This window comes from Amblyomma mixtum, chromosome 3 (assembly GCF_055824585.1).
Source record: "Amblyomma mixtum isolate Tamu chromosome 3, ASM5582458v1, whole genome shotgun sequence".
Lineage (NCBI taxonomy): Eukaryota > Metazoa > Arthropoda > Arachnida > Ixodida > Ixodidae > Amblyomma > Amblyomma mixtum.
This window is the reverse complement of record NC_143014.1, coordinates 434,645,793-434,662,528: the sequence shown is the minus strand read 5'-3', so window position 1 is coordinate 434,662,528 and position 16,736 is coordinate 434,645,793. Positions and strand designations below refer to the sequence as shown.

Below are 16,736 nucleotides of genomic sequence, written 5' to 3'. Positions count from 1 at the left end.
ACTACGGCGTTCCTGATAGTCCGAGGTACTTTGAGAGGTTAAATCCCGATAAAGAAAACAAAGTGACTTGGGCTATGAGGGACGCCGTAGTGAAGAGCTCGGGAAATATTCGACCATCTGGGGTTCTTAAACGCGCACTGACATCGCACAGCACACGGGCCTCTAGAATTTCGACTTAATCGAAATTCGACGGCCGCGGTCGGGATCGAACCCGCGTCTTTCGGGTCAGCGACGCACCATAACCACAGCCACAGCGGCGGCGAAGACGTGGGTCCAGTTGCTAGAGCGTCTAGTAAGCACACCGAAGTACTAATTAATCATCGAATTAACTGATTCAGCAATTGTGTAATTAATAAATTCGTTTAATTACCGACGAATGTGCAAATTCACTCAGATTAATTCATCAATTTGGTTACATTACAGATGAATGTACAAATTCAACTTAATGCAACCAATGTGATTACTGAAGCAACTATTCAATCAGTTAACTGAGTTTAATTGAATGATTTTATTACTAATTCACGATTTCACCAATTCGATTAAATTACAGATTAATTTATGAAGTAATCGGCTAGGCCAACTAATTAAGCACTTAGTTCAATGAAATACCCCTTTAATTATTCGTTCATGCTGGTTACATAATTGTTTAAGTAGCTATTCTATTAATTACCTCTATAGTGGATGACTAAGTTCGTGCTGACATTATCGAATCGGACATGCTCTGCCGACAGGTCCTGTACGTACCATGCCACTCATGAGAGAACTGCTTTCGCATTACAACAAGCGATCGAGCAGTCAGTCTACTGAAGCGTCTTAGACGAGGTGCCTCAGCTAAGCTACATGGCTCACTGGTTACGCGTTCGGCACCTCGGTCTGAGGACGCGGGTTAAGTACCAGAAGCAGCGGACGCTAAGCGGGTGCGTTTCGATGGAGACGAAAGGCTAAAGATCCCCGTGTATCGCGAGATGTCAGCGCGCTGTAAACGACACCGTTTTCCCATTTTGAGGCGAAAGCCTTGTCTCATGAGTGTGCGCAAGATCTGTGGGCAGGAAGTGTCCGCTCCACCTGTTAATCAAATCAGAGGTCACCCAAGGTCACCATTAAACACCAATTAATCAATCAATAATCAATCAACAGTGATTTGATGGTAGTCAATTAAACATCCAGTTAATTATAATTAATAATTAACTGTACAATGGTGCATGTCGTAACTCGAAATCGGTTATAACGAACACACCGGATATAAAGAAGCTGCAGAATGTCGTAACTCGAAATTAACCACAAATTTCACCCACCAAGTCAAGAACGCGGAGTGGATGCATCAGAAGAGACTCCGACATCAAGAAGAAGCGTCTGGGAGTCAACCACGAAAGCCAGACTGACCCAACACAAAGCCAAGAACGCAGAGCGGCTGGCACAAAGGCTTTCGCCTTGCTGGACGTCAGGTGAAAAGTGCTCCCCCTGAATTTTTTCCGGGGCTATGGAGCATGCCATAAGCTTCAGATAATTTCGACCATCTGAGGTTCATTAAGTATGACATCTCTGACCGCACAGAAACCTTTTCTTGTACTCACATTCCTGGACCTGTGTGCGGAACTCCGCGAGTCGAAGTTATCAGGCCCGAGAGGCACAGAAAGCCCCACAATTTCGTCGCCACAGTACGCAGCGTGGTCAAACGCAGCGTCCAGCAGCGACCCCGCGAACGCCCAGAAACGCGTCCGTACAAGCCACGGCGGACAAAGGTCAAGAAGCTGCAGTGGTCGGATAATGTAGCCCGGATGCGCCGTGCAGTGTTCCGTAGGGTATTCCAGAATAGCATACACACGGTCATAAACGCGATGTCCTGCGGGAACTGAAGGAGGAGTGTCAGCCAGCCACGAAGACTGGCGCTGCGCGTGGCTTCTAGAAGAGTGCTAATGCACGTATCTCAAGACGCTTGCAGACGGTGCATTGCAACACCAGTGCTGGCACGAAGAGCTTCAGTGCTTCTGCCAAAGGCTACATTACGGTGCAGGCAGAGTGCCACGTGGGAGGCATGAGCGCCGCTTACCCTTGAGTGAAGCCTCAGGTTGTGGTCTTGAACGCCGATGCGAAAGCCCAGGAGAACAGATGCCGAGCCAAGGATGTGGTGTCCCTTTCTTGTTAGTGTCCTTGTTGCGCCAGCGTTCATTTCAACATGCACCAACTCGCCCCCCAGGCGATTCTTCTGTAGACAGACGACGTTATACGGAGACTGACGTTCGCTTTCTGGCAGCGATGATCATACCATGACCGACCTCTAGCGCGGACTCGCCTTCGTGGTCACACAGGATTGGTCCGGTAGTTCTTGATCTCCCTGCCAATGGGGTTGCCTTTGTTCTTGTTTTCTTGATTTCCTGACGATTTTAAGGCGAAAGCCTTTAATGGCTCATGCTCGCGATGTCCATCCGTGCGCTGGAATCGTGCAAGCCTCTCCTCCGCGCAGTGGCGCAACCTCCTCTCCTCCTAAATTTCCTCCCCTCAAATTCATTTTCTTCATTACGGCCCCTCTTTCTGTTTCTTCTTTCACTCCCACTTCATCTACAAACGGATGAAGGATGTCCACCGAGGTATGCGAGACACTTACTGCATAATTTTCTTTCCTCAAATACAATTTTCATTTTCTTCACTACGGACCCTCTTTGTCTTTCTTCTTTCACTCCCACTTCCTCCCTTCCTGCACAGTGCGGTTCGGGTGTCCACCGCGACGGTTGCTAGGCAACGGCTCATACAGCCGCATCAACAACACAGCAGCGCGATTCAGGGAGCCCACTGACCCAGGGAGCCATTTTGTGCACCTCCTTTACTTAAATGATTGGAGAGTAAAACGCCAACGCCAATGAACACAATGGACGCCGGACGGGCAACGGCGACGCCGCGAAACGGGCGCCAAAGAGCTGCGCTCTCAAACACTGCAAAAAAATGCCCAGGCTTAACTTGGTTAAGCCAAGAATGCGTTGCATATTGCGCGGTCTTTTTGCGGCACTCGATTTTCTCAGCAGCTTTTCCTTCGTGACGTATGGATGGCTGGATGGATGGATAGGAGCGCCCCCTTTGAAACGGGGCGGTGGCAACCGCCACCATGCTCAGCTGTCCTTTTCTTGTTTTTCTTTTTTTTGTTTTTTTTTTTGTTTTTTCCTTTTTGTGGTTTGGTGACGTCACGTCACCACCACGTGACGTGACGTCACGTCACGTGGTTTGGTGGCTGCCCGGCCGCGCCCAAGGGCTGAACTGAGTGATTGCAATATGCTACGCATAAAAAAAAATTGGCGGTGGCTTAGGTAAGGTTAAGGCTGGATATCTCGAAGCGAAAAGCTGCGGCGTGGAATACGTTTATTTGCTCTATTTTACAGTATTTTTTTTTTTGCGGCTTCAGATCGAGTCTTCCATCTTCTCTTCAGGGTCGGTTCCCCTAGTCCAGGGCTCCGCTGAGGGTAGCTACCCTGCGTGCACGCCTTACTAGTCCTTGTTGGGCTTTCAGGATGTCGCTGGATAGCATCCTCTCCCACTGTTCCGCACTCGGGTTTTCTATTATGGCTAGCTCGTCTATTTTCTGTCAAGCCCATGTGGTATTGTATAGGGTTGGTTTGTCTCCGCACCACGGGCACTCGCTCTTGTACTGCGTGGGGTAGATTTTACTTAGCATGTTTAGGCACGGAAATGGTTTGAGTGTGCACCGAGATATGTGTGTTTCCTGGCGCACTGTTTGTCTTTGCTTGTTTTTTTTTTGCGCCTCTCCTGTGACGTCCCTAGGTTCTGGGCATGCGCAGCTGGGGCTAATTCTGATCACGGAGCATACGCCAGACTCGAGTTTGACTAGCCTAGTGAAGCTTTTCGCTTAAAAAAAAAAACGACCGCATTCGCCAAAGACAATAAAAAACGCACATATGCGAGCAGCCCGCCACACGCCAAGCGGTTCGGGGAAGCGGCAGTGGGTTGACCACAAGGCTTTCGCCAAGCACACTTTTCAACTTCCAAAGTGTCTTCGGTAATTTTTAAACGGTCTGCTCGAAAAATTGTTGTTATTGCGACTGAAGGAAGGATGAAAAGTAAAGTACACGTGCCTGCCCATTGGCTCAGCTGAGCCACAGTCGCTGCCACGTGCAGACAGAAGAGTGTTGAAAGATGCGAGAGGAACGATATTTGGCGTATTGGTTTGTTGGGGTCTAACGTCCCAAGGCGACTCAGGCTATGAGGGACGCCGTAGTGAAGGGCTCAGTATAATTTCGACCACCTGGGGTTCTTTAACGTGCACTGACATCGCACAGCACACGGGCCTCTAGAATTTCGCCTCCATCGAAATTCAGCCGCCGCGGCTGGGATCGCACACGCGTCTTTCGGGTCAGCAGCCGAGCGCCGTAACCACTGAGCCACCGCGGCGGGGCAGAGGAAAGATAGAAAGAACAGACGCACGTCGGAAAAACCGCGTCCGCCGAAGCGACGACGCCGTTTTCGAAAAAAATTCAGAGGGCACTTTGGCTCTCTAAAGTGCTGCAGGGCGAAAGCCTTTCCTGGCGCACTGTTTTTTTTTCATATTTTGTTTCTTTTTATTTTATTTTCTTTTATTTTGTTCCTTTGCTTATTTTTATTATTTTTTCTTTTATTTCATTTATGAAACCCATGCATTCACTAGATGCGCCTTTATTCATGCTTTAACCCTGAGCCTTTGTGGCGGAGTGGTAGCGTCTCCACTTCAAATGCCGAAGGCCTTGGTTCGATTCCCAACCTCAAAACAGTTTTTTTAAAGCAGTGACGCCGAAACGCGGACAAACTTGCTAACACAAATTGGTCACGACAATATGAGGCATAAAAGGCTTTCGCCTTAAAACTGAGTCGTACTGTTCGTGGATACAAAATGAGGTGACGATGAAGGGATCAGATTAAGGGAGTGGGTTTATTGATAAGTAAGTTTCTCCAGTACCCCTCATGCGCAGGTAACCGTGCTCTTGGCTGGATGACGACAAAAAAAAATCTCTGCCTCTCACGTAAACGAAAGTAGAGTAAGCATGAAATGTTTACGGGCCTAATGTCATCTCGGTGGACACCCGAACCGCACCGTACAGGAAGGGAGGAACGCCACCACCCGTTCAGCGCAATGCCTTGCCATTTGAACGCAAGGTTTTTTGAGGAAAGGAAATGGCGCAGTAATTCTCTGCCATCTCGGTGGACACCCGAACCGCACCGTAAAGGAAGGGAGGAACGCCACCACCCGTTCGGCGCGATGCCTTGCCCTTTGAACGCAGCGCTTCTCCCCCGGATCACGTATGACAACGAAGTGTAACGTGGCATTTATGTGCTTTTTGCACGCGTTATTAGAAATCGGAAATTATAATTCCGTGCATTATCAAACCCACAGCTCCACTGATATCTTGATAAACATTGAGAAGGCACTGACAGCAGTTATTTTTTGTCTCATTTGGAGACCAACTGGCGCATGCATGCCGGTCGCGTAGGAGGGCTTAGAGAGTCTCGTTAAATCTCGTTAAGTCTCGTACGGTGCCCGGATGTTCTCGTTTCAGTGCCCGGATGACTGGAATTCAGTGCCCGGATGAGTGGATTTCAGTGCCCGGATGACTGGAATTCAGTGCCCGGATGAGTGGATTTCAGTGCCCGGATGAATGGAATTCAGTGCCCGGATGACTGGAATTCAGTGCCCGGATGAGTGGATTTCAGTGCCCGGATGACTGGAATTCAGTGCCCGGATGAGTGGATTTCAGTGCCCGGATGATGGCTCTCGGTCTCGGCGTGACGTCACCACACTGCCGACAACGGGAGCTAAAAGCATTTCATGCTTAAAAAAAATTCGCTGCCTCTCCCGTAACCGAGAGTAGAGTAAGCATGAAATGTTTACGGGCCTAATGTCATCTCGGTGGACACCCGAACCGCACCGTACAGGAAGGGAGGAACGCCACCACCCGTTCAGCGCGATGCCTTGCCATTTTTGAACGCAAGGTTTTAAGCATGAAATGCTTTTAGCTCCCGTTGTCGGCAGTGTGGTGACGTCACGCCGAGACCGAGATCCACTCATCCGGGCACTGAAATCCACTCATCCGGGCACTGAATTCCAGTTATCCGGGCACTGAAATCCACTCATCCGGGCACTGAATTCCAGTCATCCGGGCACTGAATTCCAGTTATCCGGGCACTGAAATCCACTCATCCGGGCACTGAAATCCACTCATCCGGGCACTGAAATCCACTCATCCGGGCTCTGAAACGAGAACATCCGGGCACCGTACGAGACTTAACGAGATTTAACGAGACTCTCTAAGCCCTCCTACGCGACCGGCATGCAAGCGCCGGTTGGTCTCCAAACGAGACAAAAAATAACGGCTGCCATTGCCTTCTCAATGTTTATCAAGATATCAGTGGAGCTGTGGGTTTGATAATGCACGGAATTATAATTTCCGATTTCTAATAACGCGTGCAAAAAGCACATAAATGCCACGTTACACTTCGTTGTCATACGTGATCCGGGGGAGAAGCGCTGCGTTCAAAGGGCAAGGCATCGCGCCGAACGGGTAGTGGCGTTCCTCCCTTCCATTACGGCGCGGTTCAGGTGTCCACCGAGATGGCAGAGAATTACTGCGCCATTTCCTTTCCTCAAAAAACCTTGCGTTCAAAAATGGCAAGGCATCGCGCTGAACGGGTGGTGGCGTTCCTCCCTTCCTGTACGGTGCGGTTCGGGTGTCCACCGAGATGACATTAGGCCCGTAAACATTTCATGCTTACTCTACTCTCGGTTACGGGAGAGGCAGCGAATTTTTTGAGGAAAGGAAATGGCGCAGTAATTCTCTGCCATCTCGGTGGACACCCGAACCGCGCCGTAATGGAAGGGAGGAACGCCACTACCCGTTCGGCGCGATGCCTTGCCCTTTGAACGCAGCGCTTCTCCCCCGGATCACGTATGACAACGAAGTGTAACGTGGCATTTATGTGCTTTTTGCACGCGTTATTAGAAATCGGAAATTATAATTCCGTGCATTATCAAACCCACAGCTCCACTGATATCTTGATAAACATTGAGAAGGCACTGGCAGCCGTTATTTTTTGTCTCGTTTGGAGACCAACCGGCGCTTGCATGGCGGTCGCGTAGGAGGGCTTAGAGAGTCTCGTTAAATCTCGTTAAGTCTCGTACGGTGCCCGGATGTTCTCGTTTCAGAGCCCGGATGACTGGAATTCAGTGCCCGGATGAGTGGATTTCAGTGCCCGGATGAGTGGATTTCAGTGCCCGGATGAGTGGATTTCAGTGCCCGGATAACTGGAATTCAGTGCCCGGATGACTGGAATTCAGTGCCCGGATGAGTGGATTTCAGTGCCCGGATAACTGGAATTCAGTGCCCGGATGAGTGGATTTCAGTGCCCGGATGAGTGGATCTCGGTCTCGGCGTGACGTCACCACACTGCCGACAACGGGAGCTAAAAGCATTTCATGCTTAAAAATCTCTGCCTCTCCCGTAAACGAGAGTAGAGTAAGCATGAAATGTTTACGGGCCTAATGTCATCTCGGTGGACACCCGAACCGCACCGTACAGGAAGGGAGGAACGCCACCACCCGTTCAGCGCAATGCCTTGCCATTTGAACGCAAGGTTTTTTGAGGAAAGGAAATGGCGCAGTAATTCTCTGCCATCTCGGTGGACACCCGAACCGCACCGTAAAGGAAGGGAGGAACGCCACCACCCGTTCGGCGCGATGCCTTGCCCTTTGAACGCAGCGCTTCTCCCCCGGATCACGTATGACAACGAAGTGTAACGTGGCATTTATGTGCTTTTTGCACGCGTTATTAGAAATCGGAAATTATAATTCCGTGCATTATCAAACCCACAGCTCCACTGATATCTTGATAAACATTGAGAAGGCACTGGCAGCAGTTATTTTTTGTCTCATTTGGAGACCAACCGGCGCATGCATGCCGGTCGCGTAGGAGGGCTTAGAGAGTCTCGTTAAATCTCGTTAAGTCTCGTACGGTGCCCGGATGTTCTCGTTTCAGTGCCCGGATGACTGGAATTCAGTGCCCGGATGACTGGAATTCAGTGCCCGGATGAGTGGATTTCAGTGCCCGGATGAATGGAATTCAGTGCCCGGATGACTGGAATTCAGTGCCCGGATGACTGGAATTCAGTGCCCGGATGAGTGGATTTCAGTGCCCGGATGATGGCTCTCGGTCTCGGCGTGACGTCACCACACTGCCGACAACGGGAGCTAAAAGCATTTCATGCTTAAAAATCTCTGCCTCTCCCGTAAACGAGAGTAGAGTAAGCATGAAATGTTTACGGGCCTAATGTCATCTCGGTGGACACCCGAACCGCACCGTACAGGAAGGGAGGAACCACCCGTTCAGCGCAATGCCTTGCCATTTGAACGCAGGTTTTTTGAGGAAAGGAAATGGCGCAGTAATTCTCTGCCATCTAGGTGGACACCCGAACCGCACCGTAAAGGAAGGGAGGAACGCCACCACCCGTTCGGCGCGATGCCTTGCCCTTTGAACGCAGCGCTTCTCCCCCGGATCACGTATGGCAACGAAGTGTAACGTGGCATTTATGTGCTTTTGCACGCGTTATTAGAAATCGGAAATTATAATTCCGTGCATTATCAAACCCACAGCTCCATTGATATCTTGATAAACATTGAGAAGGCACTGGCAGCAGTTATTTTTTGTCTCGTTTGGAGACCAACCGGCGCTTGCATGCCGGTCGCGTAGGAGGGCTTAGAGAGTCTCGTTAAATCTCGTTAAGTCTCGTACGGTGCCCGGATGTTCTCGTTTCAGAGCCCGGATGACTGGAATTCAGTGCCCGGATGAGTGGATTTCAGTGCCCGGATGACTGGAATTCAGTGCCCGGATGAGTGGATTTCAGTGCCCGGATGACTGGAATTCAGTGCCCGGATGAGTGGATTTCAGTGCCCGGATGAGTGGATTTTAGTGCCCGGATGACTGGAATTCAGTGCCCGGATGAGTGGATTTCAGTGCCCGGATGATGGCTCTCGGTCTCGGCGTGACGTCACCACACTGCCGACAACGGGAGCTAAAAGCAATTCATGCTTAAAAACAGAATTGTTTTATTGTTTTAAAAACAATTCTGTTTTTAAGCATTTCATGCTTAAAAACAGAATTGTTTTAAGCATGAAATGCTTTTAGCTCCCGTTGTCGGCAGTGTGGTGACGTCACGCCGAGACCGAGAGCCATCATCCGGGCACTGAAATCCACTCATCCGGGCACTGAATTCCAGTCATCCGGGCACTGAAATCCACTCATCCGGGCACTGAATTCCAGTCATCCGGGCACTGAAATCCACTCATCCGGGCACTGAATTCCAGTCATCCGGGCTCTGAAACGAGAACATCCGGGCACCGTACGAGACTTAGCGAGATTTAACGAGACTCCGTAAGCCCTCCTACGCGACCGGCATGCATGCGCCGGTTGGTCTCCAAATGAGACAAAAAATAACTGCTGCCAGTGCCTTCTCAATGTTTATCAAGATATCAGTGGAGCTGTGGGTTTGATAATGCACGGAATTATAATTTCCGATTTCTAATAACGCGTGCAAAAAGCACATAAATGCCACGTTACACTTCGTTGTCATACGTGATCCGGGGGAGAAGCGCTGCGTTCAAAGGGCAAGGCATCGCGCCGAACGGGTAGTGGCGTTCCTCCCTTCCATTACGGCGCGGTTCAGGTGTCCACCGAGATGGCAGAGAATTACTGCGCCATTTCCTTTCCTCAAAAAACCTTGCGTTCAAAAATGGCAAGGCATCGCGCTGAACGGGTGGTGGCGTTCCTCCCTTCCTGTACGGTGCGGTTCGGGTGTCCACCGAGATGACATTAGGCCCGTAAACATTTCATGCTTACTCTACTCTCGGTTACGGGAGAGGCAGCGAATTTTTTGAGGAAAGGAAATGGCGCAGTAATTCTCTGCCATCTCGGTGGACACCCGAACCGCGCCGTAATGGAAGGGAGGAACGCCACTACCCGTTCGGCGCGATGCCTTGCCCTTTGAACGCAGCGCTTCTCCCCCGGATCACGTATGACAACGAAGTGTAACGTGGCATTTATGTGCTTTTTGCACGCGTTATTAGAAATCGGAAATTATAATTCCGTGCATTATCAAACCCACAGCTCCACTGATATCTTGATAAACATTGAGAAGGCACTGGCAGCCGTTATTTTTTGTCTCGTTTGGAGACCAACCGGCGCTTGCATGGCGGTCGCGTAGGAGGGCTTAGAGAGTCTCGTTAAATCTCGTTAAGTCTCGTACGGTGCCCGGATGTTCTCGTTTCAGAGCCCGGATGACTGGAATTCAGTGCCCGGATGAGTGGATTTCAGTGCCCGGATGAGTGGATTTCAGTGCCCGGATGAGTGGATTTCAGTGCCCGGATAACTGGAATTCAGTGCCCGGATGACTGGAATTCAGTGCCCGGATGAGTGGATTTCAGTGCCCGGATAACTGGAATTCAGTGCCCGGATGAGTGGATTTCAGTGCCCGGATGAGTGGATCTCGGTCTCGGCGTGACGTCACCACACTGCCGACAACGGGAGCTAAAAGCATTTCATGCTTAAAAATCTCTGCCTCTCCCGTAAACGAGAGTAGAGTAAGCATGAAATGTTTACGGGCCTAATGTCATCTCGGTGGACACCCGAACCGCACCGTACAGGAAGGGAGGAACGCCACCACCCGTTCAGCGCAATGCCTTGCCATTTGAACGCAAGGTTTTTTGAGGAAAGGAAATGGCGCAGTAATTCTCTGCCATCTCGGTGGACACCCGAACCGCACCGTAAAGGAAGGGAGGAACGCCACCACCCGTTCGGCGCGATGCCTTGCCCTTTGAACGCAGCGCTTCTCCCCCGGATCACGTATGACAACGAAGTGTAACGTGGCATTTATGTGCTTTTTGCACGCGTTATTAGAAATCGGAAATTATAATTCCGTGCATTATCAAACCCACAGCTCCACTGATATCTTGATAAACATTGAGAAGGCACTGGCAGCAGTTATTTTTTGTCTCATTTGGAGACCAACCGGCGCATGCATGCCGGTCGCGTAGGAGGGCTTAGAGAGTCTCGTTAAATCTCGTTAAGTCTCGTACGGTGCCCGGATGTTCTCGTTTCAGTGCCCGGATGACTGGAATTCAGTGCCCGGATGACTGGAATTCAGTGCCCGGATGAGTGGATTTCAGTGCCCGGATGAATGGAATTCAGTGCCCGGATGACTGGAATTCAGTGCCCGGATGACTGGAATTCAGTGCCCGGATGAGTGGATTTCAGTGCCCGGATGATGGCTCTCGGTCTCGGCGTGACGTCACCACACTGCCGACAACGGGAGCTAAAAGCATTTCATGCTTAAAAATCTCTGCCTCTCCCGTAAACGAGAGTAGAGTAAGCATGAAATGTTTACGGGCCTAATGTCATCTCGGTGGACACCCGAACCGCACCGTACAGGAAGGGAGGAACCACCCGTTCAGCGCAATGCCTTGCCATTTGAACGCAGGTTTTTTGAGGAAAGGAAATGGCGCAGTAATTCTCTGCCATCTAGGTGGACACCCGAACCGCACCGTAAAGGAAGGGAGGAACGCCACCACCCGTTCGGCGCGATGCCTTGCCCTTTGAACGCAGCGCTTCTCCCCCGGATCACGTATGGCAACGAAGTGTAACGTGGCATTTATGTGCTTTTGCACGCGTTATTAGAAATCGGAAATTATAATTCCGTGCATTATCAAACCCACAGCTCCATTGATATCTTGATAAACATTGAGAAGGCACTGGCAGCAGTTATTTTTTGTCTCGTTTGGAGACCAACCGGCGCTTGCATGCCGGTCGCGTAGGAGGGCTTAGAGAGTCTCGTTAAATCTCGTTAAGTCTCGTACGGTGCCCGGATGTTCTCGTTTCAGAGCCCGGATGACTGGAATTCAGTGCCCGGATGAGTGGATTTCAGTGCCCGGATGACTGGAATTCAGTGCCCGGATGAGTGGATTTCAGTGCCCGGATGACTGGAATTCAGTGCCCGGATGAGTGGATTTCAGTGCCCGGATGAGTGGATTTTAGTGCCCGGATGACTGGAATTCAGTGCCCGGATGAGTGGATTTCAGTGCCCGGATGATGGCTCTCGGTCTCGGCGTGACGTCACCACACTGCCGACAACGGGAGCTAAAAGCAATTCATGCTTAAAAACAGAATTGTTTTATTGTTTTAAAAACAATTCTGTTTTTAAGCATTTCATGCTTAAAAACAGAATTGTTTTAAGCATGAAATGCTTTTAGCTCCCGTTGTCGGCAGTGTGGTGACGTCACGCCGAGACCGAGAGCCATCATCCGGGCACTGAAATCCACTCATCCGGGCACTGAATTCCAGTCATCCGGGCACTGAAATCCACTCATCCGGGCACTGAATTCCAGTCATCCGGGCACTGAAATCCACTCATCCGGGCACTGAATTCCAGTCATCCGGGCTCTGAAACGAGAACATCCGGGCACCGTACGAGACTTAGCGAGATTTAACGAGACTCCGTAAGCCCTCCTACGCGACCGGCATGCATGCGCCGGTTGGTCTCCAAATGAGACAAAAAATAACTGCTGCCAGTGCCTTCTCAATGTTTATCAAGATATCAGTCGAGCTGTGGGTTTGATAATGCAAGGAATTATAATTTCCGATTTCTAATAACGCGTGCAAAAAGCACATAAATGCCACGTTACACTTCGTTGTCATACGTGATCCGGGGGAGAAGCGCTGCGTTCAAAGGGCAAGGCATCGCGCCGAACGGGTGGTGGCGTTCCTCCCTTCCTTTACGGTGCGGTTCGGGTGTCCACCGAGATGGCAGAGAATTACTGCGCCATTTCCTTTCCTCAAAAAACCTTGCGTTCAAATGGCAAGGCATTGCGCTGAACGGGTGGTGGCGTTCCTCCCTTCCTGTACGGTGCGGTTCGGGTGTCCACCGAGATGACATTAGGCCCGTAAACATTTCATGCTTACTCTACTCTCGTTTACGGGAGAGGCAGAGATTTTTTATGACGATGATGCTCGAGGGGATACCCTTTGGGACTGGGCAGCTATATAGGGTGGCTCGATCCCAAGCCAGTGTTTTCAGTGGCGCCATAGAATGGACCAGTAATTTCACTCGACACCCCCTTGTTTTGGGATCTATGGATGTATGGATCTATGGATGTAAATCGAGCTGCCTTTCAAGCATTATGTCCCACCTGCTAGTCAAGTCGTTAGAACTAGCTACCTTTACTTATCAGTCATGGTAGCCAACCATAGGTAAAGCCTGCTGACTTCCTTACCCTTTCTTTCTCCTCTTGCATGTGTATTTTACAAAATTTTTTCAGCATTTTTTTAAAGGAAATGCTAGTTGGTGTTGAATAGACAAAATTTTTAGCATTTGACAATGTTCTATACTCATTTAAAGCGTGCATCGAAATGCATGTTCTCAAGTAGCTTAAGTTTTTTCATTTGTTTTCGTGGCATCTTGTCAACTCCTCTCAGTGATCAGTACTTCTGGCGTTTTGTTGTTTTTTTTTTTTGCTTTCACTCGCTTTAGTTTTCCTTTTGCTTTGGTCTGCTTTACGTTACATTTTGCACTTGCCTTCTATTGACTTTTCAAGCTACGATGAACTTTCTCCGGTTTTCCTTCGTGTAATGCCTTCGGGCAAAAGTCAACTAAAAGTGTATGACCATAAATCTATGTATTGTCTATAGACTGTAAGGCGTAAGGTTTGTATTGCCTATAGACTAGTCTATAGGATTTGTCTGTATAAAGTGTATAGAGTTTATAGGCAAGTCTATGGATACTGTATAGACAGTCTGAAGAAATTTTCTTTTGGGAGTGGTTATGGCGCTCGGCTGCTGACTGAAAGGCGCTGGTTCGATCCCGGGCGCGGCGGCCGAATTTCGATGAAGGCGAAATATGCCCGTGTACTGTGCGATGTCAATGCACGTTAAAGAACCCCAGGTGGTCGAAATTTCCGGAGCCCTTCACTACGGCGTCTCTCATAGCCTGAGTTGCTTTGGGACGTTAAACCGCAATAAACTAAACCAAACTAATTTCGTGGAATTTGAAACTCTGCCGAACACAATGCCGGTAGGGCCAGCTTTTCATCCCGTGTGAAAACCCGCCCGAACGGAATCAGAAGGTATTCTTGCGGCTCCATCCTGTGTCTGGAAAGCAGACTGGCCACAATGTCACTCCCACAAACAATGTGTCCGTGGCTGTTGATGTTTTTCAACGAGATTGTTTGCATCGCAGGAGCGCCGTTAGAGAGGAATAAAATGATGAGTTAGACTGGCACTTCTTCGAAAAATAGGGCTTTACGCGAAATCGTAAAGGACTCGTGTTGCAGAAAAGCCGGTGTCGGCGTTGCCGTCGGCGTGACGGAAAAATCCAGACTGGTCGAAAAGGTGGCTGTTACAAGAGGCTCCCATAGATGGCGCCAGCCACACCATCGGCGCATCGGAAACTCCTGAACCTTGGGTTGCGAGTCGACACGCTGCCGCTCACCTCGCAGACACGTTCATACGGCTTAGTTAAAGCGGGGCTTTATTGCATATATGTCGTGTGGTCTTTCACGTATTGATTGTAAAAGAGGAAACAGTGGCCAGGTCTGTCCCTGTCGCGTCATACCCTTGAAGGCGGAGCTTAAGTGTCCCTCCAATTTTTTGACACGCAGGCAAGCCTTTGGAACGTTGGGTTTAACGGTCCGGCCTGGGCCGCTGCTCGTAGCCAAGCAGCTAGGACAGGACACAGAAGGTCACATGACACGAGCACCGTCGATTGTCATGTAGTGGTGGGCATTCCTGCGTATGCAACACCGGAGAGCGCTTCGAATGGAGAATGCGATGGCCAGAATACGTTGTGCTATGCCGCCGATCGTAATCGCCTTTTCGAGATTCTAAAGACTGTTATATGGCTACTGCTAACGGTGAGCTCCAAATCTTGATTTACAACCAGGTATCTGATTTTACTAGTTTTGGATTTTAGAATTTAGTTAGCCAGCTCGCTGATTATGATGATTCATCGGTTCTCTTACTATGCCGAAAAGCTATCTTTGCAGTTTATACCTCAAAACATAAATTTTAAAATATTACTTGCAGGCTTCGCTGAAGCACCCGGCATGCATGTCTTGTAGCCAGCCATGACCCCGAAAGATGCGAGTTCTATCCCGGCTGCGACGGTCGAATTTCAATGGAGACCAAATTCTAGAGGACCGTGTACTGTACGATGTCAGTGCACGTTAAAGAACCCCACGTGGTCGAAATTTCCGGAGACCTTCACTACGGCTTCCCTCATAGCCTCAGTCGCTTTGGTACGTTACCCCCCCCCCACGCACCACGCGCGCGCGCACGCACACACACACACACACACACACACACACACACACACACACACACACACACACACACACACACACACGCACGCACGCACACGCACACGCACACGCACACACACGGACACGAACACACACACGCACACACACACGCACACACACGTACACACACACGCACGCACACACACGCACACGCACACACACACACGCACGCACGCACGCACACACACGCACACGCACGCACACACACACACACACACGCACGCACACGCACACACACACACGCACGCACGCACGCACACACACGCACACACACACACACACACGCACGCACACGCACACACACGGACACGAACACACACACACGCACACACACGCACACACACGCACGCACACACATTCACTAATTCAGCCAAAGGCATGAGGCACGTGACGGAACGTAACGAGGTTTGTCATGGGACAGCAAGACGTTTTCATACGCTGGATAATGGATATAACGCATGGATGAAAATTTCCGCGTACTTGTTCCTGGGCAGACGAAAAAATAATCGAATGCTTTCTAAGAAAACCACTTCTTGACACTCTGCTGGCCTAGAGGCGTTATAACGGCGCTGCCCTTTAAGCGTGTTGCATTTGAGTGGACCTCTCGTAACTTTCACTCCGCGACTGCCCGCCTGTCGATGGGCGCAGCAATGTGCTTTCTAGATCGCATGCGAGAGCATTTACACAAAAGGTACATTATCTAATCCGAGCTCTCACATAGACTTCAACGTGCCCAATTCCCCCCCCCCCCCCCTCGTCTCATCGGCTTTTCCGTTTGTCTTATCGAAGGCAAAAACAATAGATGATAGAAAGACCATTTCGTGGAAGTTGCGTGCAGTACAACGAAGGCCAGGATCGCTCCACGTCTATATAATGGCGAACATTGATAAAAAGCCATACTGCGTTCGAGGAAGTTGCGTGCAGTACCACGGCCGCTAGATACAAAGCGCAAAGCGCCTCGCTTTGCGCTTTGCATCAAACGGCCGTGGCAGTACAGTGAATTCCAAGATCGCTTCCTGTCTATATATACGGCGAACATTATTAAGATATATCGAAGGCTCTCCCACCAGCCACCCGGCCAGGTCTTTCTCCTCTCTCTTTTTGTGTTTATTTTGCCTCGGAAGGAATAAGCCTCTTGTGTCGCACTTGACAAGCGGGGACGGGAAACGGTCTCGTCCGGTCGCGGTCTCTCCTTCAGACAGACAGGCTCTCTACACAAGCAACTACAGCCTTTATCGTACGGAGGGCTGCATTTCCTCTCGAAACAGCGATTGTGACACATTTCGCGTTTGCAGTAATTGCCTCTGCTGCACGCTACTTACGGCGAGGTGGAGCTTTGACGTACCTTAGGCCACGTTGCAGT

General features: G+C 50.0%; 1 protein-coding gene across 3 annotated transcripts in view; it reads right to left on the bottom strand.

The window, feature by feature from the left end:
- LOC149358182 (uncharacterized) overlaps positions 1 to 2,353 on the bottom strand; it is a 37,672-nt gene extending 35,319 nt beyond the window's left edge. For all 3 annotated transcript variants that reach the window (XM_089585098.1, XM_089585099.1, XM_089585097.1), the window contains exon 1: positions 2,051 to 2,353. The gene's annotated coding sequence lies outside the window, so the exon portion shown is untranslated. The remainder of the gene's footprint in view (positions 1 to 2,050) is intronic.
- Between the last annotated feature and the right edge of the window lie 14,383 nt (positions 2,354 to 16,736).